General features: G+C 47.0%; 1 long non-coding RNA gene across 2 annotated transcripts in view; it reads left to right on the top strand.

Annotated features, from left to right (window-relative positions):
* Positions 1 to 24,513, top strand: part of LOC310834286 — a 57,213-nt gene that overhangs the window by 10,240 nt on the left and 22,460 nt on the right. The window contains exons 1-3 of one of the 2 annotated variants that reach the window (XR_014559145.1): positions 12,135 to 12,218; positions 14,791 to 15,132; positions 17,252 to 17,356. This is a non-coding gene — a long non-coding RNA (uncharacterized lncRNA). Of the gene's footprint in view, positions 1 to 12,134; positions 12,219 to 14,790; positions 15,133 to 17,251; positions 17,357 to 24,513 lie in introns of those variants that run through there. The other variant, XR_014559144.1, reaches the window with a different exon arrangement.

Below are 24,513 nucleotides of genomic sequence, written 5' to 3'. Positions count from 1 at the left end.
TGTTTATTTCAATGGAAGAGATTTGCATCACAATCTTTTCTTAGGGTTCAAAGGAGCTCAAGATGAGAACTCCCCATACATGCCTGTTCTTCACTGTGTCCACACAACATTGTTGTCCTCACAATGCCAGCCAGCATTCCTGCCCCACATTTAATCCAAATTTACAGTGTCCATTCAGGCTACTGGCCCACGTCTGTGCGACGCCCTCCTGACTGAGATTAGAGAACCTCCTTGCTTGACCAAAACTTCCTTGTTCCAGCAGGCATTCTAAGGTAGTGTTCGATGATTATGTTTGTACTGTCCCATTTTCTATGGGTTGTTTTTTCGTACACAGCTTAGAAATGCAAATAATTATTCAGTGTAAGAATGCCATGTAAATAAAATAAATAAAACAGCTATCCTTTACATGGAAAATACAGTGTTTTAAAAATACCTCTTGCCAAAGAACCATTTGCAATATTAAATCCCTATTGGGGAAGCACCATTGCTCCCTCGTAAATGTGCATAGCATTGTAGCCATTGAAGCTAAGGTGCGTATGCGTGATCTTGCCCAACAATGTAACGCAACGCAACATAACATAATTTTATATTTTTATATTTTCAGTGTCAACTGGTGTGTGTATGGATGTGTGTGTGTATATGTGTGTGTGTGTACACACACACACACACACACACACACACACACACACACTGCTTGATTATAACACCCCACAAAGCAGTTTGCAAAGAATATATGTGTATGCACATATCTTTGCTGATAGTGTTTGGAGCTTATTTGCATCAGCACAAGTTGAGCTGGTTCCTATTGCTGTCTGTCTTCGTGCAAACCCCATCAGCCTTAATGCAAGCTGAGTTGCACTTAAGTTGCATTACACACACACACACACACACAGATATATATATATATATATATATATATATATATATATATATATATGCATTTACATATGAACCACAATATACTCTATACTGCCAATTATCTACATGCCAAGTCAACTGAGAGAGGTTCTCTTCACCCCTGCCCCCATTTGGACATCCTTTGAAACAGCATGTACACAAACACACAACCTCCACCTCATCGTGAATGTGGTGCCTTACTGTTGTAACCCGAAACCCACTTTCTCCATTGCACCCAGTGAGTTGCCTTCGAGTCTGTCCTACGCCTTTAAAAAATCAACGGGCTTCTGTTAGTTGTGGCAAACATCTCGCTCCCACTCATGATCTGCAGCAGGGATGCCTCCTCCAATGAGGCCATAGAGCCAGGCCGACCAGGAGCCATGGACAGCCTTATCTGCAAATTTGTCTGATTCTGTTTTGAAGTCACTCACTTTGGCTGCCATCGCGATTGCCCTGGTCTACCCATGTGAACAAGTCCTTCCCTTTGTCTGCCCCGAATCTTCCACCCTGCAGCTTCACTCCCATCCACCAGAGCTGAACAAAGGAAGCTGCCTTAGACTGAGACAGACCATCGGCCCATCTTGCTCAGAACTGTCAACACTGACTGGCAGAGACGTTCCAGGGTTTCTGGCCAGGTTCTCTCTCAGCCCTAGCTGGAAATGCTACTGGGGATTTGAAATATACTCGGAGTCCTGTAGTGATTTCATGCTCTTTATTGCAGCTTGTGATTGAATTGCCCCCCCCCCAAAAAAAACCTCAGGCTTTTATATACATTATTTACACAATGAGTCTCGTCTGGTTGGCTGATTCTGCTTCCCTCCTGGAGCCTGACTGGTCTTTTCCTGCAGGCCAATCAGTTGTTGCATTCTAGGATCCTACTTGCCTATTGTTCTAGGATCCAAGCTTAGTGCATAACAGGATTGAACCTGGGACCTTCTGCATGCAAGGCAGATGCACCACTGCTGAGCCACGGCTCTTCCCCATATGCCATGATGAGCGAGGGAGGAAAGCTTCTCTCTGCCCATTTCATGGGAAGGCAAGGTGCACATCTCAGGAGGAAATTCCATGGTGTTCAGTGGGGCTGGGGGCCGGATTTCTTGGGTTTGTGACTGCAGCCTTAATGCTTAATAACAGGAAAGCCCATGTTCACAGGCCACCAGCATGAAATTCAGGCATTGGGGGCAAACCAGAGGGAAATCACAGCATCATAGAATCATAGGGTTGGGAGGGGACCCAAAGGTCATGTAGTCCAAACGCACGCCCCCCCCCCCGTAATTCTTTTTTGGCTTCTCGTCTGGCTGCCCTATGTTGGAAACATAATGCTTCATTGAAAAGCAGGCCAGACCTGATGCATGGGTGGCAACTCCCTGGGGCCCTGGCCTGGGTGCCCAAGCACCCACAAAATTCCCCATGAAGGGGCCAGGCACCCACAAATTTCAATGTCAGGGCCATGTATGGTCACAGGGCCGTACGTGACACTCCTGGCTGATGGGAGCTGTAGTCTGCAACATCTGGAGGGCACCAGATTGGAGAAGGCAGGGGGCTTCAGGCATTTGATGGTGAGCTGTGGTCCACAAAAGCATCTACCAACATAATTTTTTGTTTGTTTTTAAGCCCACCCCACACCAATTATTTATGTTGCAGCAAACCAGCAAGGCTGCTACCCCTCTGAAATTAGGTTCAGCCAGTTTCACTCCTCTCCGTGGAACGGCAGATTTACTGAGAAATGACTCCAGTCAATGATGAGGGGCTGGTTCCCAATTCATGTATTTTTAACAAGTCTGTCTAAATGTCTTGAGAATCAGAAAACGCACAGCTTCAAACTGAAAGAGTTTTTGCTTAATGGGGATGTGGACGACATTTGCATGCTGCCCCATAGTATAAAAATTTCTGTCTCCGTTGGTGGTGCTGGTACTGCCTACCCTTGCGTACCACCGGGGGGAAGCAACACTGATGACATCCATGTAGAAACATCCTGCCATGCTATGCTATAGAAATAAACTGGCTGCTTTACCAATGCAGAATATGTGCACAGTATAAAATACGATGCGATGTAACACAGCCGTGTCATCCTATCCACACTTATGTAGTGGTAAGTCCCATTGAGCTGAACTGGACTTACTTCCGAGTAGGGATCGCAATGTTTTCTAAAGAATCAATGCACACATTTCCAAATAATGAAGAGTGTGCGTTGTGGCACCTTAAGGTCTAACAAATATGTTGTAATTCAAGCTTTCATGGACTAGACGCAGCGGTCAGCAAACTTTTTCAGCAGGGGGCCGGTCCACTGTCCCTCAGACCTTGTGGGGGGCCGGACTATATTTTGAAAAATAATAATGAATGAATTCCTATGTGCCACAAATAACCCGGAGATGCATTTTAAATAAAAACACGCATCCTACTCATGTAAAAACACCAGGCAAGCCCCACAAACAACCCAGAGATGCATTTTGAATAAAAGGACACATTCTACTCATTTAAAAACATGCTGATTCCTGGACCGTCCACGGGCCGGATTTAGAAGGCGATTGGGCCAGATCCGGCCCCCAGGCCTTAGTTTGCCTACCCATGAACTACAGCCCACATCTTCAGTATTCTGCTCATTTGGGGAGCAGGTGGGCTAGGATCCACGCACACACAACACACACACATATACTTGGAGGGTGGATGCAGATGTTGTGGCCAAATGGCCATGACATGCAAGATGTTCATTCTCAGATGCATCTCCTTGAAGCTTCAGGTGTATCCAAGACGAGCCCAGCATCCATTCACAACAGCACTGAATGGATGGCAATACAATCTTCCTAGCTTAGCTATGCTAATTCAACACCTGTGTTTGTAAGTAATATGAATTATATGAGTGTTGGAGGAGGGAGGGTGTCGATAGGCAGGCAGATATCTATAACAGAGGAAAAGGTGCAGCAATCTGAGGAATCCTGGCGAAGGTGGACCCATTCTGTGTGGTCCCCTCCTCCTCCATCACGTCCTCAGAAGGGGTTGGGCTACAGGAGCCAGCGCAGTTGTTTTCCAGCAAAAGAAACAAGCTCGTTACAAGGAGATCTCTTCAGAGACAAAGTCGTTAACACTGTACATTTTATGGACTTGTTTATATGGAGAAGGCACTAAATAAAATCCTCTAGTCAGCCTCTGCCAGCCTCCAGGAGGTGGGCCAAAGGATAGCAGGAAAAGGCTCCTATTATATTCCCTGCTTTCTCTCGCGCTGTTGAAGATGGATATTTCTGGGGCTTTTGCCAGCTTCATGTTTTCCCCTTTGTTTTTTGTAAAGTGTGTTGGCAAGGATGCCAAGTGGAAATGAGAAAGAAAGGCTGTTTAGAATGGAGAGCTCAAACAGGAACAGAGGAATTATTCTGAGGCTAGAATCCTGTGTTGGGGAGGAAGCCCTATTGAATTCAGGGGGACTTACTTCCAAGTAAAAAATCAGGCGATCAGGCGACACAGTGATGCAATTCAGTGTCGCGTAGATTTTAGCATATAGGCAGACCTCAATGGCTGGACTAGGAGGAGAAATTTTCAATGCACACTTGGCAATGATGGGGGGGGGGCTGCAGGTAAGCAAGGGTGGGGTGTGATAAGATTCTCACTAGGCAATTCCAAAGCCCCACTCCTTTGTAGATTCAAGATTATCATTTTTTTAAAAAAAAAATCAGTGTCCGAAACAAAAAAGGTCACACAGCGTATTAACATTTTTTTTCAGTGCCAGGTGAAGATATTCCATGTCTCCAGGCATTTTGCAGTTGAGATTATTTTTGAAATTTTGCCCTATTTCGCTTTGCATTTACCTTCAATCTAATTTGTTTACTTGCTGTTTTTAAACTGGATTTGTAGGTTGGATGAATTCACATGAGTCGTACTTCTGGCATATTTTGATGAGGGGCTATTGAAAAACATTTTAAATCAATAAAATGAAATGTATGCTTTGCTAAAGCTCTATCTAGTCATGTTGTTATCAACACATAATTCTCACCCCCCCCCTCTCTCTCTCTCTCTCTCTCTCTCTCTCACACACACACACACTTTAAGGAATATGTGCCTTTGACTCACACTCCTCTTACAGAGGCTCCTTGGAGTCTCCCTAAGGTTGGGTTGATGTAGCAATGCCATGGTAGCAAGCCATCATTGGACGTGGAGAGCCGTCAAATGGCAAACCACCTATAGGCGAACAGTCCCCAGGTCCAGGCCTGCTGAAGCTGGGATTTGGCAAGGCAAGTTCAGCCCCACAACCACATCTTCCTGCATTGCAGGGGGTTGGACTAGATGACCCTCATGGTCCCTTCCAACGCTATGATTCTATTATTATATCTTGAAGCAACTCTTTCTGTTTTTCAGTTCAAGGCAGGCAGGAAAATACAAGGTCTGCTGAGTCACCCCACCCTCCCACATTACTGGTGGCAGTCATAACTGGTGTAGCGTGTACACTACAGGCTGTGCAAACTGGTCAGCTTTCATGATGCCCTCTGCTATTATTTAGAGAAAACTACTAGGTGGCGACAGCAGGATGGGTGAACTTTTATTTAGTTCTCCAGTTCTCCAGTTCCATGGGGGTGTAGATGTAGTAGGGTCGCCATATTTCATAAAGTAAAAACCAGGACACCCAAAAGTGGAAGGAAGACCCCAAAATGTGATTTATTTATTTTATTACACACTCTCTATATCACAAACTACTTCAGAAAGTGGTTTTCCATGCAGGATTGTGAGATGCAACCCTAGAATCATGGAATCTTAGAGTCCTCTAGTCCAACCCTCTGCAATGCAGGAATCTCAGCTGAAGCATCCATGGCAGATGACCATCCGACCTCCCTAAATAGTTAGTGTGTGCATCTAACCAGATGGGGAGTTCTTTGCACCCTGGCTTTGTTAAACACCCACAAACACGCTCCCACACTGTGTCCACCATAAGCCTACAAACAATGCAAGCCCATCAAGATATCATTCTGAGCAGTAACACATGCAAAAGGCATACCTGTGGGTAGAGGGTGGATGAAGGGTGGTATACAAATGTAATTATTATTAATAATAAGATGGTTAGATGCTTGCATGTGGTGGGAGCAGAGTTGTGGAAGTCTCTTTGCAGTCAGGAGTTTCATTCAGCGCTTGATGGCTTTTGCTGGCACCTGAACACTTGAATTGCCTTCATTGGAAAACAGTGTATGAGGTCATACAAAGGTGCTGGTGTGTGTTTGTGTGTGATCTGTGAACACCACCCTCACTGCTGCCATCTGGTGCTGCTGCCATAGCCATTAAATGGTGAGCATGCATTTCCGCTAAAAGGATGCATGCAGCTCGAGTGTCAGGGCTGATTGACACATGCCTTGCACATGGGGACCTTGTATTGTTGGATAATTCAGGCTGAACATGTGAACTGTCTCCTTTAGAAGGTCGTTCTTAAGGGTGTAGGAAATAAGTGGGGGGAACCATGCAAAGCACCTTTGAGCTCCTTGGAGAAAAAAAAGTGGGAAATGATAATATAAATAATAATATCAACTGCTGGTGTCAGGTTGAGGACTCTAGCTCCTGTATGCCTAGCAAACAAAGAATGAGCTAATAGAGGAAGAAAGTTACCAGTCTAGAATTTTCCTCCTAGATGTGCTAGTTTTTATTATTATTTTCCTTTCTTTTAACATGGGGAAGCTTTCAAAAGTGGCATCCCCCCCCCAACTGTGGTCCATCACCTCAACACCATCATATATGCAGAACCAGTCTATGTTGCAGTAGAGGCTGAACATGCAATTAGGTCTCTCTGGATCAGGGTCATTATGGTCATTTAAGCTGAATTGGTCCTTCCAGCAATCCAAATTATGGTTGGTGTTTGATGGATGGGAAAGGGGAGGAGAGAGACACTTGTAAGTCCCATTGAAGTAATTGGGGCTTAAAAGTGTTTCACGTCTGTCTGGAATGTGCTCAAGATGTTTTAACATGTTGCTAAGTTGACTGCCTTAAATTCACCAATCTAGACCTATTTTTAAAAAACCGTTTCCAAATATTAGTACCAATGATCCACTTGCTTTTAATACATTGCATTGGGGTCGTGGAGGGGAAACAACCGCTAAGAATATTTCAGCAAAAGTGTCCCCCCTGCGTTTCAGTAGAAGGCATAAGCACTTGCTAAAATCTCTCCCACTGAAATAAACGGGAGTCCCAGTATTCCACGTTGGCATGATTGTACCGCCGTGGGTCTTACTGTTATTTTAAAAACAACAACCACAAAAACTTTATTTGAGAATACATATATAGAGTTATCTTCATTGGCATTTTTTATTTTGCAGATAATAGTAAAGAATAACCATTAATAAGTGTAATCATTAATTTAAAAAAGCACAAGTAAACTGTGAGTAAGTACCGAGTAAACATAAGGTGTTGTAAGAAATGTAAGCTTCATTTCTCTACATTCCAAATTGTGAGAGATAAATGCTTTTGGAGGAGGGAATCAAAATTCGGGTTGCACAGAATTCATTTTTGGCTCTGAAATAGACGCGGGAGTGCTGCTCAGCTCGAAATACGTCCCGAGTGAATTGAAGGAACGCGCCACAATTCCGGCCCCCGGAACTGTAACTCCTTCGGGCAGAGATATCTGGCATCGTCAGATTAAATCCCAGCACGTTATGCTTTCTAGAACCGCGGATCGGGTCCATTGGAGGGAAAAAACCCCAGTTCCAGTTCCATTTGTATCATCGCTTGTGGCGGGAGAAGAGATCACAAACCAGCAGTCCTCCCCCAATTTACTGAAAGCAAAGAGGTCTTTCGTTTTAAGCTCCTAGTGGTTTATTTTTCTAAGACACTGTTCTTCCTTAGACCTCAGACGTGAATAAAGGCGAGGAGGAAACGCAGACTTCACGGTATTACATTGCAAGGGGCTTCTGTACCCCACAATGAATCCATCGCGTTGCGTTTCTTGATTCATCGGACGGAAACGCATTTTGAAAATAAATTTGTTAGTTTTTTAAGGTGGGCTCCGAGGCTCCTTGTTGATGCAACAGACAGGATAGCGCGGCTGGGAATCTTGAGATCTGTTTTCATCCGGTCCCACGCAGGATATGTGGCTGTTCCCGTTGCTTGCGGATCAATACTCTGTTCACAAGCGAATTAAACAGAGAGCACTTGGGCTGCAGCCGGTTTAAACCGGTTAAAACCGCAAAGCAGACAGTCCGGATTAAAACAGAATTGGATTGCAGTTTCAGCAGAGTTTCATTTTCATTTTTATTATTAAAATCTCTGGAAGGAAGAGGTCTCTTGGATTAAAATTCCGGCCCGAATGCGGGTCGGAGTTGCAATCAAATACCCGCTTGCGCGAAAGGCTGGCCACAGTGGGATTTGCTTCCGAACCATAGGATCGGTCTGCGAGGCTGCAGTTCTGTACGCCTCCGGATAGGCTGAACCTTTGCATGTTTGCAGGGAAGTGAACCACACATACGTCAGTAGGGCTTACTCGCAGGTAAATGTGCATTAAAAAAAATGTCCTGTACTTGGCAAAAAAAGACTGCAATCCAATACATACTTACCTAAGGGTAAGTCCCATTGAACTTAGTGGGACTGACTTCTGTGTAATAGAACCACGCTGTTATATCCCTTTGAACCCAGTGGATCTTTCCTTCTGGGTCACAACTGCAGAGGATTAGTTGTAAATTGGAAATGAATTCGTCCTGGTTTGAATGAAATTTTCCTTCATCAGTTCATAATTCATTAGGTTTGGGATGTAAGGGCTAAGGGGGAAAACAAGAAGCAGATCTAAAGTTGTTTGTGTGTTTTAAAACAGGACTTTGAAATATTCCATATACAGACATATACGTGTGTGTGTGTGTGTGTGTGAGAGAGAGAGAGAGAGAGAGAGAGAGAGAGAGATGTTGTTATAAATATTAGCATAAAATGGCAAATATTCAGGATCCGTTTCACCTTTGTTTTCAGCTTCCTTGCTCCTTTGGCCTGGGAAGGGAAGCGGCGATCCTCGGATGCAAACGCCCCGGCCGCCGATTGCGCGGAACCGGAGGAGACACCCGAGGATGCGGGGTAGAATTCCGCAAGGGAGAGCTGGAACTGGGCGCGCCCAGGTGCTGGCCGGATCCTTTCCTTGTGCAGCCCGATCCTAGGCGTCGTTACCCTCTCGGTTCAGAGGGAAACGACCCTCAAGTTGTGTAATTTTAAAAAATGGATAGGATTGCGGGCAGGGCCAAATCCTCTTCCCTCGTGGGCGTCTTTTGGGAGGGAAGTTCTCCCGGGCTGGGGGCTGCAGGTAGATCTCTAAGCAGGTTATGCACAGCTGTTAGGATCACAGATTTACACGGGGTGGGTGGGCTCAAGAGAGTATAGGTGGAAGCAAATTAAAACGGGTTTGAATGGAGGGATTTCGCAAATCCTGCTCCAGAGACATGATCGGGAGTCAGGGATATTCTTCCCAACGCAAACCGTGAGATTTGTTCTGCGTGGGTATGTAGACCGGGAAGGAAAGGACACCGTGCGGCGGAACCTACTCCCAAGTAGCACATCTATCTAATCTATGTGAAAAATTCGAGCCAGTGCGGGCAATACAATAATAACCTTATAAAATACTGAAAGTCTGTATGGCTACTATTTGCGATACGTTTATTAGTGTAGTTCCTATAATAAACATCTCGCTCGCTCGCTACCCCAATAGTGGGGTGGCATCTGCTGTCGGAGGTCGGAAGAAGCCTCTCGGTGAGTGGGGAAAGAGGCCTTGCATCTTCAATCCAGGCCAATCATCTAGGGACCCAATCCACCGGCGAGAGAGGCTCCTGCTGACACCGGTGGATGAGCCCCCACCCCGGCGGATCGAGCCCTTGGAGAGATGTACAAGATCTGCCTCCTCTTTCCTTAGACGCAGCCTCCCCGCACCCGCTTGCTTATCACATAAGCTGCAACTTTTAAAGGCGAGGAGGCGCTTTATTAAAGCCAGGCTGGGACGCGCGCGAGGGGCGAGGACTCCGGTGAGGCCCAGAAGGCAGCGCGAGTCCTGGGCAACGCAGCCCCTTTGGGATGGAGGTCTGCGTGTTCGCTATGGGGCCAGGAGGCCATGGCTTTTCAGAAGCGAGTCTCCCCACCCCTCCTGCAGTTTCTGCGCCATTCCTTACACGAATGACGCACGAGGGCTGCTGCCTGTGTCCGCCGGATTCCACAAGGCTCCTCGCTGTTGCCTCGCCGGAGCAGACTCAAAGCCACGGCATTTACTCAATAGTATTTACTGGAATTAAAAGGGATGGGGGTGGCTTGTGTTCGCGCCTGCGCAGCCGAACCTATGCACGCTTTCCTGGCTGAATTCAGCGAGTTTTCTCCCAGGTAAAGGCGCGTAGAGGTGCAAGCTAAAAGCTCTCCTCCTCCTTTCTCTTTTCTTTCATTTTCGACGGGCAACAACAGGAAGCAGAGGCTGCCCTGAACTAGGGGGAGATGTACCCACTCCCGTTTTCTGTATCCTTGTTAAGGAAGTAGGAAGGGCGGCAGCTCGGTGGCCCAACCTGCGATTTGACTGCAAAGGTCCTTGGTTCAATCCCCGCATTTATGATGGAGCAGCTCAGTCGGTAGAGTATGAGACTTTTAATCTCCGGGTCGTAGGTTCGAACCCCGCGTCGGGCAAAAAGAGTCCTGCATTGCATGGGATTGAACTAGATAACCCTCGTGGTCCCTGCCAACTGTACAATTCTGTGATTTGCTTACGTATATATTTGTTAAATTTATATGCCACTTTTAGGCACAGCAGGGCTTTTATTTATTACTTACATTTATACCCCACCTTTTTGTCCAAGGAGTGGAGTACATGGTTCCCCCGCTCTCTTTAAGTAATCCCCACAGCATCCCTGTGAGGTGGGCTAGGCTGAGAGACAGGGGGTAGCCAAAGGTCAAACCCAGGGAGCTTCATGGCCGTGTGGGGATTTGAACCCTGGTCAGCAACCCGGCATTACACCACGCTGGCTCTCATCACGAGGAATGTCGTCAGGTGGACCAACAGTCTGACGCAAAATAGGGCAGATTCCTATTTAAATTTGCCTTTTGGTCAGAAACATGTGGACTAAAGCGCCTGCTTTGCGTGGAAAAGTCCCCAGGTCCGACCTCCAATTCAAAGTAATTCAATGAATCTGTACCCCGCCTTTTCTCCGCTAGGAGCCCAGGGCGGCAGAAAGCAACAATATATTTCAAACAATTTCCAGTGCTGGTTGAGAAAGCTCTAGATTTAAACGGCTTGTTGAAAGAGGAAGGTTTTCAGGAGGCGCTGGAAATACAAGGGGGATGGCGCCTGGCTAATATAGTTTCAAAGGGTTAGGAAGCCACCACCACCAAGGCCCGGTTCCTACATCAGGCAGAGAGCAGACCTCCAGGTGAGATGGATTCTGCAAGAGGCCCTCACCGGCGGAGAGCAGCGATCAGGAGAGTATATAAGGGGTGAGGCGATCTCTCGGGCATCCTGGGGTCCCAAACCGTATTTGGCGTTATGCGCCCAAACCAGCACATTGAACCTAGCCAATCGGCAGCCAGTGATGGCAAAGGGTTTTTCTGAAGGCTGCTTGTGGCATAGTGTTTAGGATTAGTGCTAGGACCTGGGAGACTAGGGCTCAAACCCTCGCTCCTTAGGGTAATCACTCCGTCTCAGCCTAACCTACCTCTCAGGGTTGTTGTGGGGATTAAATGAGGAGGTGGGGCGGAACCAGGTGTGCTACCTTGAGCTCGTTGGAGATTGCGGCGCGATACAGATAAGCAGTTCCGAGCCGAGGTGTCCCTGTGGTCTGACGCGGTATATAAGAACGGACTCCTATTTTCCTAGACGCTCGACAATGCGCTTCCTTTCGGATGCTGCGCTCTACTCTAATATTTACGGCCCTCGCTCGCTCCATTGAGGAACTGGAGGGGCAGCTGCGGAGGGAGAGAGCGCGAGAGATTGCGGAGCTGGGGGGGGGGGAGGAGGAAGGCGAGAGAATCAGGACGGGTGACGTCAGCCTCAGGGAGCCAATCGGCAGCGGGCGAGTGGGGCGCGAGTGTGAAAGAATGAATGGGTCGTTCGCTCCTCCGCCTCCTGCCTTTTTCTCTCAACGGAGGAGCTGCGGGCAGCAGGGAAAGTGCTCGCCAGAGGCCGGAGCTGCGCGGGTCCCTCTCCCGCTCCGCAGGGCGCGCAGAATCCGCGCTCTCGCTCGGCCTCAGCCTTGCCCTTCGGGGGATCGTGCCTTTCTGGGCGGAGGAGGAGAAAGGAAAAGGAGGGCGGGAGTCTGGGTGGGGGTCGTGGTGCCTGGGACCCCCAGGCGCAGCGGGATCCGACGCCCATCTTCACCGGAGCGAAGGCTGCGCTCGGCTTTCCCTCCGTCCGCGTAAGTTCAAGAAGCGAGTTTCTTGCTGGGTCCCGGGAGGCGGCGGGTTTCGTTTCGTTTCATTTCTTTGCGGTGGCGGATCTGCGAATTTTCTAGCTAAGGCTGCTCCCCTTTGGGCCGCGAAAGTGATCCTATAGCCCCGTTGAATTTGATACGGTTTACTTCGGAGCAGGCATGGCGAGGATCGCGTTGTAGCGCCAGGAAGAGGGAGCTTCCCTCCTGCCCAGATCTTCACACCCTGCCACGTTTTGACAGAGGCTCTATTAATTGCTTGGAAATCTATTTTTGCACGATTTAAAAAACAAAACAAATTTTCTTTTTGCTATGGTTCATGCCTCCCCTCCGCGCCGCCCTGGGGTTCGCAAAGGATGGAGAGCGGCTTGAGAATATATAACTATAAATTAGACTGTACTCTCACAGGCGAAAAGAGGGCCGCCCTTGCGCGCTCGGGAAAAGGCTTCTCTGCCTTCATCCCGCTCCTCCCAAGAGCAGCCTGAATCCTGCGCAAGGTTCATGATTTAACCGATGGGTTCCTCTGGTCCCGGGTCTGGGGGTCCTTGGTTCAAAAGAGCTGGCAGAGTTTTCCCGTACCTGGATAAGCAGCGCTGAGAAAGGAGGATCAAGGCTGCTCGGTCTGCGATTTTAGCTTCTAGAAACCGCAGGAAGTAGGTAACGACTAGCTGGTTGAAGACATGCACCCTGAGATAGGGACCCCAGGAAACGGGGATAGCCAAGCTTAAGAAAGATAGGAAGCTGCTGCCTCATCCCGTTGGTCCACCCATTTCAGCGCTGTCTTCACTGACTGGCAGCGGCTCTCAGGGGTTTCAGGCGCGCGCGGTCTTTCCTCAGACCTACCTGGAGATGCGGGGTGGGGGCTGGCCTGAACCCGACACCTTCTGCATACAAGTAGATGCTCTTCCCCTGAGCTACGGCCCTTGGCCCTTTCGTGTGAACACGCAAGTATACAACAATGTTATTTAAGTTTCCCCCATCATCCTTCCTTTTAAAAGTAAACGCAAGTAGTGCGTGCCTCTGAGAAACCGGGGAAGTAGCAGCACGGCTTAGCAGAAGTGTTTTTAAAATTTAAAGAGAGGGGAATTTCGCACTAAAAAAAAAAAAAGCAAGCACCCCGATAAAGACTGAACTTGTTCGGTAGCTGCAGGGTGTAAAATGACCGGGGGGGGGGGGATAAAATGGATTATTGGCAAGGAGACAGATTTCTTCCTCTTGGGCCCGGCCCTTTTCTGTGGGGCTTCATAGATGGAGGTTTTCTATTTGGGAGGGAAGAATTGTGACTGAAGCCCTGGCAACATTTTGAAAAGATGAGATTTGGGTGGTATATACTATTTGGAGGGAGGAGGAGTTCTAGGTTTGTTTGTTTTTTAACCTAACCGTTTTCCTGAGTGGTGTGACCAGCCACAGAATTGTTTTGCAAAAGCAGCCAGCAAACTGAACAAAAAACAACCCTCGACCTTTTTTTTTTTGCTGGGTTCTTCCCCCCCCCCCCCCCGCGCAGTGGCAGAGTCAAAGATGGGGCATGATCTTTGGGTTTGTAAATGTAGCCGTGGGGATGTGTTGATGGATCTTGCAAAGCTAAAGTAGTTAGACTAGATAACCTCTGGATTCTGCGGCTACGCTGGATAAAATGAGATCCTACGCGTGCTTCACCAGCAGAATCCACACGCCTCCGATTTTCATTTTGGCTAAATAGGCTGCAATCCTATGCACACTGACCTAGGTGCAAATCCCACTGGCCTCCTTGGGACTTCATTTATTTAGAAGATTTTATACCCTTTGCCATAATGTTCTAGGGCACATTGCAGCATACAGATGTAAAAACAGGCAAAACCATTACAGCTGTAAAGCAAATGTAATGCTTTGTAGGATCATGCCTTCAGACTGCAGTCCTATCACCACTTACCTGAGTGTACATTCAATAGGATTTCCCTCTGCATTGACATGGTTAGGTTTGCGCTGTTAATTTTATTTCCTTTGGCACTTCCTTCCTATGTCTTCTTATGTGTGATGTACATTTAAATGGGGGAAAGGAGGCCAAACCATGATGTTTATAATACAACCTGCATGAAATAATGTATAAGTTTAAATGAGAAGTTTAAATGAGATCCTCAATTTAAATTTTCCTGGGAGGGGTGTGCGCATTAATGTACTGAAGTTTTTATTTTATTTAAACTGTATTTTTATCCCAGCTATATATATATATTTGCATTTCATTTCCCCCTATTTCACTTTTTATATGCCCTCTCCCAACCATGTAGGTATATGTTTGCATATAACCCAAGAGTAACCTTCTTGCGTCTGACAGTGGACAGTGTTTTGCAAAGGTTTTGCCGTAATAAATGTGTTCATCTTTACGGGGCCACAGCACTTTAGCTAAAAAAGAAAGAAAGAGAAGAAACCCTCAGCCTTGTAGACAAAATCCAGCACACACCCTCACAATAGTTCATATTTTCTGGGGCGCTGTCCTTTGGGGTTGAGAAAAATGAAATGGTGGCAAATGGATGGGTTTATGTGTTAATACATTTATCCCCTTCCTTTTTTCCCCCCAACCAAGAGACCCCAGAAAGAAAGACCTGGAGGAGAAAGGGAGGTCTGTTCCTCCTCCTGGCGCTGCTGCCCTTGCTGGCGAAGTAGATAGCCGGGGTTGGTTGTTATCTTTGGTTATCTAGCTGTATGAGTGGGGTCAAGTCTTCATAAAGCTAGATAACCGAAAGTAAAAATAACCCCATTACACGCCTGAGGAGGAGAAGAGAGAAGACTTTTAGAAAAGCAGAAGGAAAGATCTCTAAGAAAACAGAGACCGAAACAAAAGCCCTCTTGATGCTCAGGCAGTGAATAGAAGACGTGGAAACAGAAAGAAAGAGAAAATCTCATTTCTGGATGCTAGAAGCTGGAGGTAAGCATTCTGAATTCCCAAACCCATTTCATTTTCATCCTTGGAGTAGCTGTGCTTAGATGCAGCTGTGGAGTAACGGCCACACGAGGCCTGATGTTTGACGATGTTGTGTAGCTAGATCTTGCTTTGCCGTTGTTATTCAGACTGCTGTGGCCGGCGGGTGGGGTGGGGAGGGAGCTCCCTGGCTCTGGCTTCCTCCCCCACTGAGAGACCCCTTGTGCTGACTTTTCATGTTCCATGGAAGCTACATTGCAAAGGTGTAATGGGTGGCACATCTGTAGGGAGCACAGCACAGCAATTACTAGGATTCCATGTATCATGGAGAATTCCAAAGTGGTGCATGGAATAAAATCCACAAAATGCCAATAAAACATCATAACGCATTGATTTGAATGCATGATGAGAGAGGCATCATGGAAAGCCTGTGTCTTAAGTAAGTGCCAAACACTTTGCAGTGCACATGCCTATCTAATATTATAGACATGTGTGAGATTCTTTAGATGCGATTTCTCCATTGCAAGGGGTTAAACTAGACTCTACAGTTCTATGAGATTGCACTGTAAGTAAATGCTAAAACATAGAATATGACGGGTTTAGTATGTATTTGCTTTTCAGGCTCTTCTCCTTAGCTACCACAACAACGAGCACATTTCTAGTAACAGGCCTGTTAGTGATCATTGCCACAGTGGCACAATTCTCTCCTGTAGATTTTGGAGTTGAGAAATGAGCTGGCTTGATTTGCCTCCATTAGTCGGCTTTGACCAGAGATCCCATTAGGGAAAGTGCTTCTGCCATAGGCAGCTTGTCCCTGTATACCGGAAGGAGCGTCTCCACCCCCATTGTTCAGCCCGGACACTGAGGACCAGCTCCGAGGGCCTCCTGGCGGTTCCCTCGCTACGAGAAGTGAAGTTACAGGGAACCAGGCAGAGGGCCTTCTCGGTAGCGGCGCCTGCCCTGTGGAACGCCCTCCCAGCAGATGTCAAGGAGATAGATAATTATACAACTTTAGAAGACATCTGAAGGCAACCCTGTATTGGGAAGTTTTTAAAAAATAAATAAATGATTTTTTAAAAATACACAAAATACAATAAGAATCAAATTAATCAACAGAACAATAATATTTAAAAAAGCAGAAAAAAGTAAGGAGAGGAAAAAAGGGGGGTATCTATACATCCCTTTACCATACAGTTGTACCTTGGATTCCGAATGCCTTGCGTGTCGAATGTTTTGGCTCCCGAATGACGCAAACCCGGAAGTGAGTGTTCTGGTTTGCAAACGTTCTTTGGAACCTGACCATCCGGTGAGGCTTCCGTAGCTTCCGATTGGCTGCAGGGGCTTCCTGCAGCCAATCGGAAGCCACTCCTTGGTTTCCAAATGTTTTGGAAGTCGAACGGAGTTCTGGAACGGATTCCATTCAACATCCGAGGTACCACTGTATTTCTATCATATATATCCTGTCATTTATCCACATGCAGAGAGGAAGAGCCTCTCATCTGCCAGCTTTTAGAAGACACCTGAAGGCAGCCCTGCCTAGGGATGTTTTAAATATTTGATGCTTTATTATGCTTTAAGATTTTGCTGGAATCCTCCCAGTGGCTGGGGCAACTCAGTCAGATGGGTGGGTGATGATGATGATGCTTTTTAGACAAATGGTCCACTGGTCCATTTAGCTTGGTGTATAATCCCAGCCTAAATCCTGCTTGGAGGTGGCATCTGGAACCATCACCATGGGAAGAAGTTACCCTCAGCCTTCCTTCCTTCCTTCCTTCCAGCTTTTCACCAGCCTGAAGGAAGGAGCTTCTGCTTCCCAGGGACAGTTGAAGTATGTCAGGAAGAGAAGACAAGGAGATCCTGGAGGAGCCAGCCAGCAAGGGGAAAGCATGCAGTCAGGGCTGGCGTCAGACAAAGGCACTGGTGGGCACCTGTCAGCAGAGTGGAGGAAGGGCCATAGCTCAGTGCTTTGTATGCAAAAGGCAGGTGCTGCTTGTCAGTGTAGACAATACCAAGTTAGATGGTCAGACCTATGTATAAGGCCGTTCCCTATGTCCCTAAATTTTTTATGAGGTTCTTCTAATTCTCTCTTGGTCTCTTCTTTCTCGCTGACCTGGATTATCCCAAGAAGTTGCTCCTATGGGGAACCTCGTATCGCCTCTGCATTCTTCTGACTCTCTTCTACAAGGAAATATTGGACTTCCAGCTGTCATCTGCATTCCCTGGAATTACGGTCAGTATGGTTTCCCCAGTCATTTGGAAAGATTGCTTAGCTTTGGTGGAGCAGAACTGGGAAAGAATAATAATTATTACTGGTGCACTTTTACAGTGAATCTTGCCACCCTTACACAACAGAGGAGTGAGTTTTCTTAATTTTAAAAGAAATTTTAAACTGAGTAGCAATTCACACAAAATAGGCAGAAGAGGGAATAATTCTCCATGGTGTGCGTGCACACACAAAAATACGTATGTGGAAATAATTATTTAATCTTAGAATTACTGTTAGTTCTTCCTTATAAGAAATGAACACATTAAAAACTAATAAATCCTATAATATTTTGTAGTGCAGGGATTTGAATGCTGTCCCTCCTGCCCCTTGATTTAGACTCCAAATTCCTTAATTCCTTCCCCATTATATGCCCATTCAGCGGCTTCAATCTGCAGAACTGGTAGTGATACAGATGACACATAATACCACTTCCACATTTGCAAGAACAGTTTTGTTTAGACAAACCCACCCAGATAATACAGGGTGTTTTGATCTGTTTTTAGTTTATCAGTGTTTTTGATTTTTTAGACGTTTTAAATAGTTGTCTTTAGCTGTTTTTACTGTTAACTTTATTCTTTTTGTAAACTGCTTTGAGGTGCCAACAAAATCTGTTTGGACCAGCTTTCCCCCCTCCAGAGATTTTGGACCACAACTCCCATCAACCCCCAGCCAACATGGTTGTGCTGGCTGGAACCATGGGGCAACATGGCTGTGCTGCAAGAGGCTGATGGGAGTTGCAGTCCAAAACATCTGGAGGGCACACGGTGTGGGGAGGAGGCTAAGCTAGTGGATGTAGGCACATGGAAGTGAAATTTTAGGTGGTAAACTCCATCCTCAGGACTTGGGGGCGGGGAATCATGCCAGGATCAGAGGCTGCAACAAGTGGTCCTTCCCCTCCCGCCTCCTGCAAAAAGGCCTTGTGTCTCTTTCTAAAGCTGTTGTCCCAAGCATGTTTTAGGGAGGGGGAAAACACTACTGAAAACAGTGGGGTGCTTGCAGTGGACATTGGCCTAGGAGTGGAGTGGGTAGTGGTGGTGGGTGTAATAAATCCAACGCAGGAGTCACTCTGGGGTTGCACATCAGAGGCTGTTGCATGATTCGTAACAGTCCACAGTTTGCTGATGCTCAAGAGTCGCAGGTCGAAGTGCCTTTGCTTCGGATGAGAGGAGCTCTTTATGCTAAAGACCCCAGCTGATCCCCAACCAAAGAGGCAGTGCAGGCCAGGGTAAAGGTAAAGGTACCCCTGACCGTTAGGTCCAGTCATGGACAACTCTGTGGTTGCACGCTCATCTCGCTCTATAGTCCGAGAGAGCCGGCATTTGTCCGCAGACAGTTTTCCAGGTCATGTGGCCAGCATGACTAAGCCGCTTCTGGCGAACCAGAGCATTGCACAGAAACACCGTTTACCTTCCCACGGGAGCGGTACCTTTTTATCTGCTTCACTTTGACATGCTTTCGAACTGCTAGGTGGGCAGGAGCTGGGACCGAACAACAGGAGCTCACCCCGTTGTGGGGATTCGAACCACCAACCTTCCGATCAGCAAGACCTAGGCTCTGTGGTTTAGACCACAGCACCACCTCTCAGCAAAATTTGAGGGGCAAAATTTCCAGGATCATCAGGAAAAGCTCCCAAGACAGGGGTGGGGAACAGGGTCTGAATGCGGCCCTCCAGGCCTCTCTGTCTGGCCCCTGGAACTCTCCCTAGACCACACTCCTTGCTGGTCCCATTGCACACAATTTTTGGGTGCTTCTGCCTGGCTGGAATGTGTTTCCGAGCTGTGATGATGTTTGCTTGCCTGAATGGACAGTAGAGGAGTGTGTGTAGAAACCTCTGGTTTTTGCATGGCTGGGATGGAGCCTTCTGCACAAAAGACAAGAATCTCATTTCTTGCTCTGCCCATGTTTGCTTCTGACGCCACCCCTAAAAGGTTGCTTGCAAAGGACTAAGGGTTCCCAAACCCCTATTCTAAATGAAGCCCGGCTTCCCCCACCCCACACATATGCACACTTGGGACATCAGGGTCTGGGGTACAGGAGCAATGATATGAGTCTCTCTCAGGTTTCCCTGATAGTGCCCCTCTTCCAGATTGCTTCATGCAATGAAAACCAAGGGCTGTCCACATCTTGGCTTAATGTGGATTGTGAGCCCTTGTGACTCTTTTAAATGCCCCTCCTCCATTAAGGTGTTTTCCTCCAAGTACTGCTGCACCACACTTTCTCCTCCCTAGAGCCAGAGATTCCCCATACTTTGGAGATCTGAACAGGAGAGCAACTTCAACTGCGCAGGGAATAGGAGGGGGAAGCAGTAGGGGGAAAACCTTCAAAGAGGAAACACAAATTCTCCCCTGAAAAGGAGATGTGAATAATTTCTCCCTTGGGCGGCAGAATACTTTGAGCCCTCCCTGTCATTGCTCCTCCTGTTCCAGAGCCCGTGCTGCTCCTGGATTTAGCAAGCAGTGGCAAGATGACCAGGTGCCCAACTTGGGCTGCACTGTGCTGGCATATGCCCCAACTGTCCCTGCTAACCTGAGGCAGTTCCTCTTCTGTGGTCCCTGCCCCTGGTAAATCAGTGCCCCAATCATGTCTCAGTTTGGCCCTTTGGGGAGATTTGGGACTGGAAAGTGCCTGTCATTAGGAGTTGCTGCTCTTGAGGTTCAGCCCATCACCCCTCCTCTCTAAAAGGGGACACACACACACACACACACACACACACACACACACACACACCCCTATCTAGGTAGTAAATGTTGCTGTGTAGTTTCAACTTGCAGCTGCTCTGGAATGACTGCCTTCAAGATGCATTGCAAGAGCGGTTCCAGAAAAGCAGCCATCTTAATCTCTTGAGACAATGCAAAAGAAAAATGACCGGTCGTACTTGGAAGCTGATGCTGTAGTAAATTTGTCAGCCTCCAAGGTGCCACAAGACCCTCTGTTGCTGTGGCAAGACAAACCAATTCTTCCTTTTAAGAGTGCAATTATAGTTAAGCTTACTAGCACAATGTTCAAGTGGGAAGTGAAATAGGGGGTGGGTAGCATTCCTTGCGCAAAGACAGTGTTTCCAGTTTCATCTCTGAAATGCTGGCGGTGGGGAGTGAGTTTTGCAGTGGCGGGATTCCGAAATAACAGGGGACAAAGGCAAAGAACAGGGAAGTTTGGTGTTAGCTCTCTGTCCTCGGTGCTGAATCTATTTCCTTAAAGCAATATGCCTCTGAATGCTGGTTGGTGGGAACCACAAGTGGGAGAGCATCATAGCTTTCAGGTCCTCCTGGCAGGCTTCCCATTGGGGCAGCTGTTTGGCGACTGTAGAAACAGGATGCTACACTAGATTGACGCCCTTTGGCCTGATCCAGCAGGGCTTTTAAAGCAGTGGTTGGATGGCCATCTGTCATGTATGCTGTAGTTGAGATTCCTGCCTTGCAGGGTGTTGGACTAGATGACCCACGGGGTACCTTCCAACTCTATCTTCTATGATTCTATTATTCCTGCCAGTAACAGTGAGAGAGGGCCCTTGCTTCCATGCCCTGCCTATGGGCTTCCTGGAGAAATCTGATTGGGCGCTGTAAGAATAGGATGCTGGGCTAGATGGGCTTCTCATCTGATCCAGCTCTTATGTCCTGATAAGCTATCAGAAGAGTGCATTTGTTTTGTAAACATTGCCAGTGCTTCTCCCCCAAATTCTGAGTCAGGGACCCCAAATCTGGTCAATGAGAGGAATGAAGCAAGGCCAGCAAAATCACGGAGAGTTTATTCTGCTTCCCAGATCCAGGTTTTCAAATGATTTGGGGGGAAATACAAGCATGGGAATTTGGAAGAGAGGCAGACAACTCCCCCACCCAGCTTCAGCTGCAAAGTAGGTCAGTTTGGTGATGAAAAGTTGGCTCAGAGGCCCACTTTGCAAGGGGGGAAAATATAGAGACAGTCCCAGACAAAGCATGGGATGGTTTATCTCCAAGAGAGTTCTGTAGCCTTAGAAGGAGAGGCCCTTTCTCTGCACAAGGTATGGATAATGTAGTTTTCACTTCTTGTCTTATGTCACACGAGTTGATGATCCATATGCCACCCCTCATAAAGAATTTGTGGGAGTCAACATATATTTAGATTTTCCAGGTCTGGGCTTTGACTTGGAGGCCATGCTCAGGTCCTTAAGAGGGAAACTTGAGAGTTGCCTCCAAGTTTCAAGAGAGCGAATGTGGCACATGAGTAATAATTGATGTTTTGATCAGGACTGCGTTGGCATTGGGAGCAGGTTTGAGCATTCCAATGGCCAGTGCTCAGCACTACCCACTTTGGAGTCATTCATCATGACTGTAGCAGGCAGCATTCAAAATGTACAGGGCTTGTGGAGTTAGCTTGGGGTACCCAAACACCAGTCTTTCATCTGTTGCTGGGTAAGCTGCATCTTCAGAAAGCTCAAGTGATCCGATTTTTCTCACTAGGAAAATGCATTGCCCCCCCACAATGAAACACAGAAAGCAACTGCATGTTCTGAAGGCACTGACTGGACTTGAGGTTAAGCCCTCCAATGTTTTTGGACAAATAAGCTTGTGTGTGTTTGCACATGTGCCAGATTGTGGCACAATATAGCTTAAAAGAGGGGAGCGCTTGCAGGCAATGCAGCGATTTCAGGATTGCTGGCACACGATCCCATTTCATTGCCCCGATCTGCAGCTGGGCAGCTGCATTCTGCACTCACTGCAACGTCTGGGCCATTTTCAAGCAGAGACACATTGCAGTAGTCCAGCTGTGAGGGTTGCCAGCCAGGGCATGGTTCACTGAGGCTAGGCAACCCCCACCTTCTGTGTTGCACAATAAGCTCTGCTTAGTTATATTTGACCTGCCTGTGCAGAGAAGGGGTGGGAGGAGAACAATGTGACCCCAGTTTCAGAGCTGAGGGGAATTAAGGCACTGAATCACCTGGTGCAATGGTGGCTTAGTGGTCTAAGCACTGGCTTTGGGCATTCCTGCATTCCTTAGACCCGTCAACTCAAATTCTTCTGGATCTGCTGCCTCTCTTTAAATTTTAAGCCCATGAGATCAGCCCCAGCACACAAGGGCAACGGAGCAGCTTTGGATGTTATGTGAAAGACCACCAGATGGGTGTGTGAGCAACTCCCAGCAACTGATATTTCAAGTTGTCCTGTTTCCAACAGGGGAGGGTAGGACATAGTCATTGTGACTTTCCAAGTTGGCCAAAGGTTGCTGTGATGTGCTTCAGGATGACGTGCCAAGTGGAGAAGAAGCCCCTGGCCAGCCCACCCTGTGTGGATTTAGGGTTAGCTTTTGATGAACATGGAGCTGAGAAATATAATCAACTATAGTTTTAGTTGATTATTTGAGATTATTGATTATTTGAGTCAATTTTTCAGAAACTAGGTCAGCATTAGTAGCTTGCATTGGAGCAAGCTCCAAGGAGAAGACATTCTGGGATGTGCATGGCATTGAATGGAAATGCTTTTCTCAACATATGAGGGGTGGGGGATGTTTTGTGTCCGCGGTGTGAGTTAAGAGCAGGTATACTTATTTATCTGAAACTAGTTTTTCCCCTCTTCTCCTTTTGGCTCCAGTAATGTGGGAGGGGAAAATAAAAATCTGGGCAGCCGGCTGCCTGAATTCATGTCCCTCTGTAAATCATCAGCAAAGATGATTCATTGTGGATCCTACATCAGTCAAATCACACATGCGCAGTTAAGAAGAGGTGAAGCAGTCTTCCGCAACCTTTTTCCTTCCAGATGTTTTGAACTTCTACTCCCATCAGCCCCTGGGGCTGTGCTCTCAACAACCCCGGCATCTTGGTGGCTTGGGCTGATGGGAATTGTGGTGAAAAATATCTGAGAGGAACCAGATTAGGGAATGCTGCAAGTGGAGTTACTACAGTTCAGTTGCTTTCACACATTCAAGGCCCCAGACGGACATGTGCGAGATTTATTCCCAGAAGAGGTAGAGAAGGCCACCAATTTAGATGGCTTTGCAAGCGGGTTAGACAAATTCATGGAGGGATGCTATGATGGCTATATGCTCCCTCAACTGCTGACATTCAGAGCCTTGCAACCCCCAACTTCAGGGAGGAAGCACAAGGGGGGAACAGGCTCTTAAGCTCAGGTCCTGCTTGGGGGCTCCCCATTGGGGCAGCTGGCTGGCCACTGTGAGAGCAGGATACTGGGTCCCCTTTGGCCTGATCCAGTAGCCAGGCTCTTCTGATGTTCCTATACTCAAATTCGACCTTGTGACCTGCCTGAGGCATCATCCTGATTCATTATGGCCATCTCAGCCTGAAGTGGCAAATATTTTGGCTTTGGGCGATCTTAGAGATACAGTTCTGCTGCCAGACCTGTCGCCCTGATTATGCCCTGGCTGTTATTAGATGTGATGTTGGCAGAGCACCTGACATTGGCCTGGGTCTGTTTTGTGGGGGTCTTAAGCCTGCCTGGATCCTCCTGGTGATGAAAATTCAAGTTGTAGCGTGTCTAGAAACCATGACTCAGCAGCATCCCCAGATCACCCACAAAACTGCATTTGTTCAGCTTGTAAAGTAAGCAGTTGCGAACAATATTTGTTTGCAGAGGGTTAGGAAATAAGGTGGCTTGTGTAAGCAACTGTTCCATTGGAATTTGGGCAGGAGGGGAAGGAACATTAAATCAGTTGCTGGCCTTTGAATCCAGAGATTTCTTTGAATCTCAAGCTTAATTTTTCTCTGTCGTACAAAAGCACATTTGAAATTACATGTAGAATAATGCATAATATAGCCTTATCTATAGTCTGAAGTACTTCTGGAGTGATAAAGAATATGATATATTGGATTTTATGTTAAGTTTAGTGAGATCCTGAGGGCAGCAGGATAAGACAGGTCAGATATTTGTATAATTTATTATTATTACTTTTATAGCCCAATCTTCACCAAATGGTTCCAGGGAGGGTTTCAAACAGTCCCCCAGGCTTATTTCATTGATTTTTCACAAAAAAAGCATTAAATTGCTGACCATTATCATAACTTGCGTTACCTAAACAATACAAGAGTGCCCTTATTTGGGCTTTGGACAAATCACTTACTTAAATAACCGTTCCAAATATTTTTCTGAGTAGTGGGCAATGGGAACTCGCTTTCATAGTCAATGACGTAATAA

The sequence above is a fragment of the Podarcis gaigeae genome, assembly GCF_964106915.1.
Source record: "Podarcis gaigeae genome assembly, chromosome: 16".
In the NCBI taxonomy this organism is placed as follows: Eukaryota; Metazoa; Chordata; class Lepidosauria; order Squamata; family Lacertidae; genus Podarcis; species Podarcis gaigeae.
Note: the sequence above shows the minus strand (reverse complement) of the source record. Positions and strands in the feature narration are given on the sequence as shown.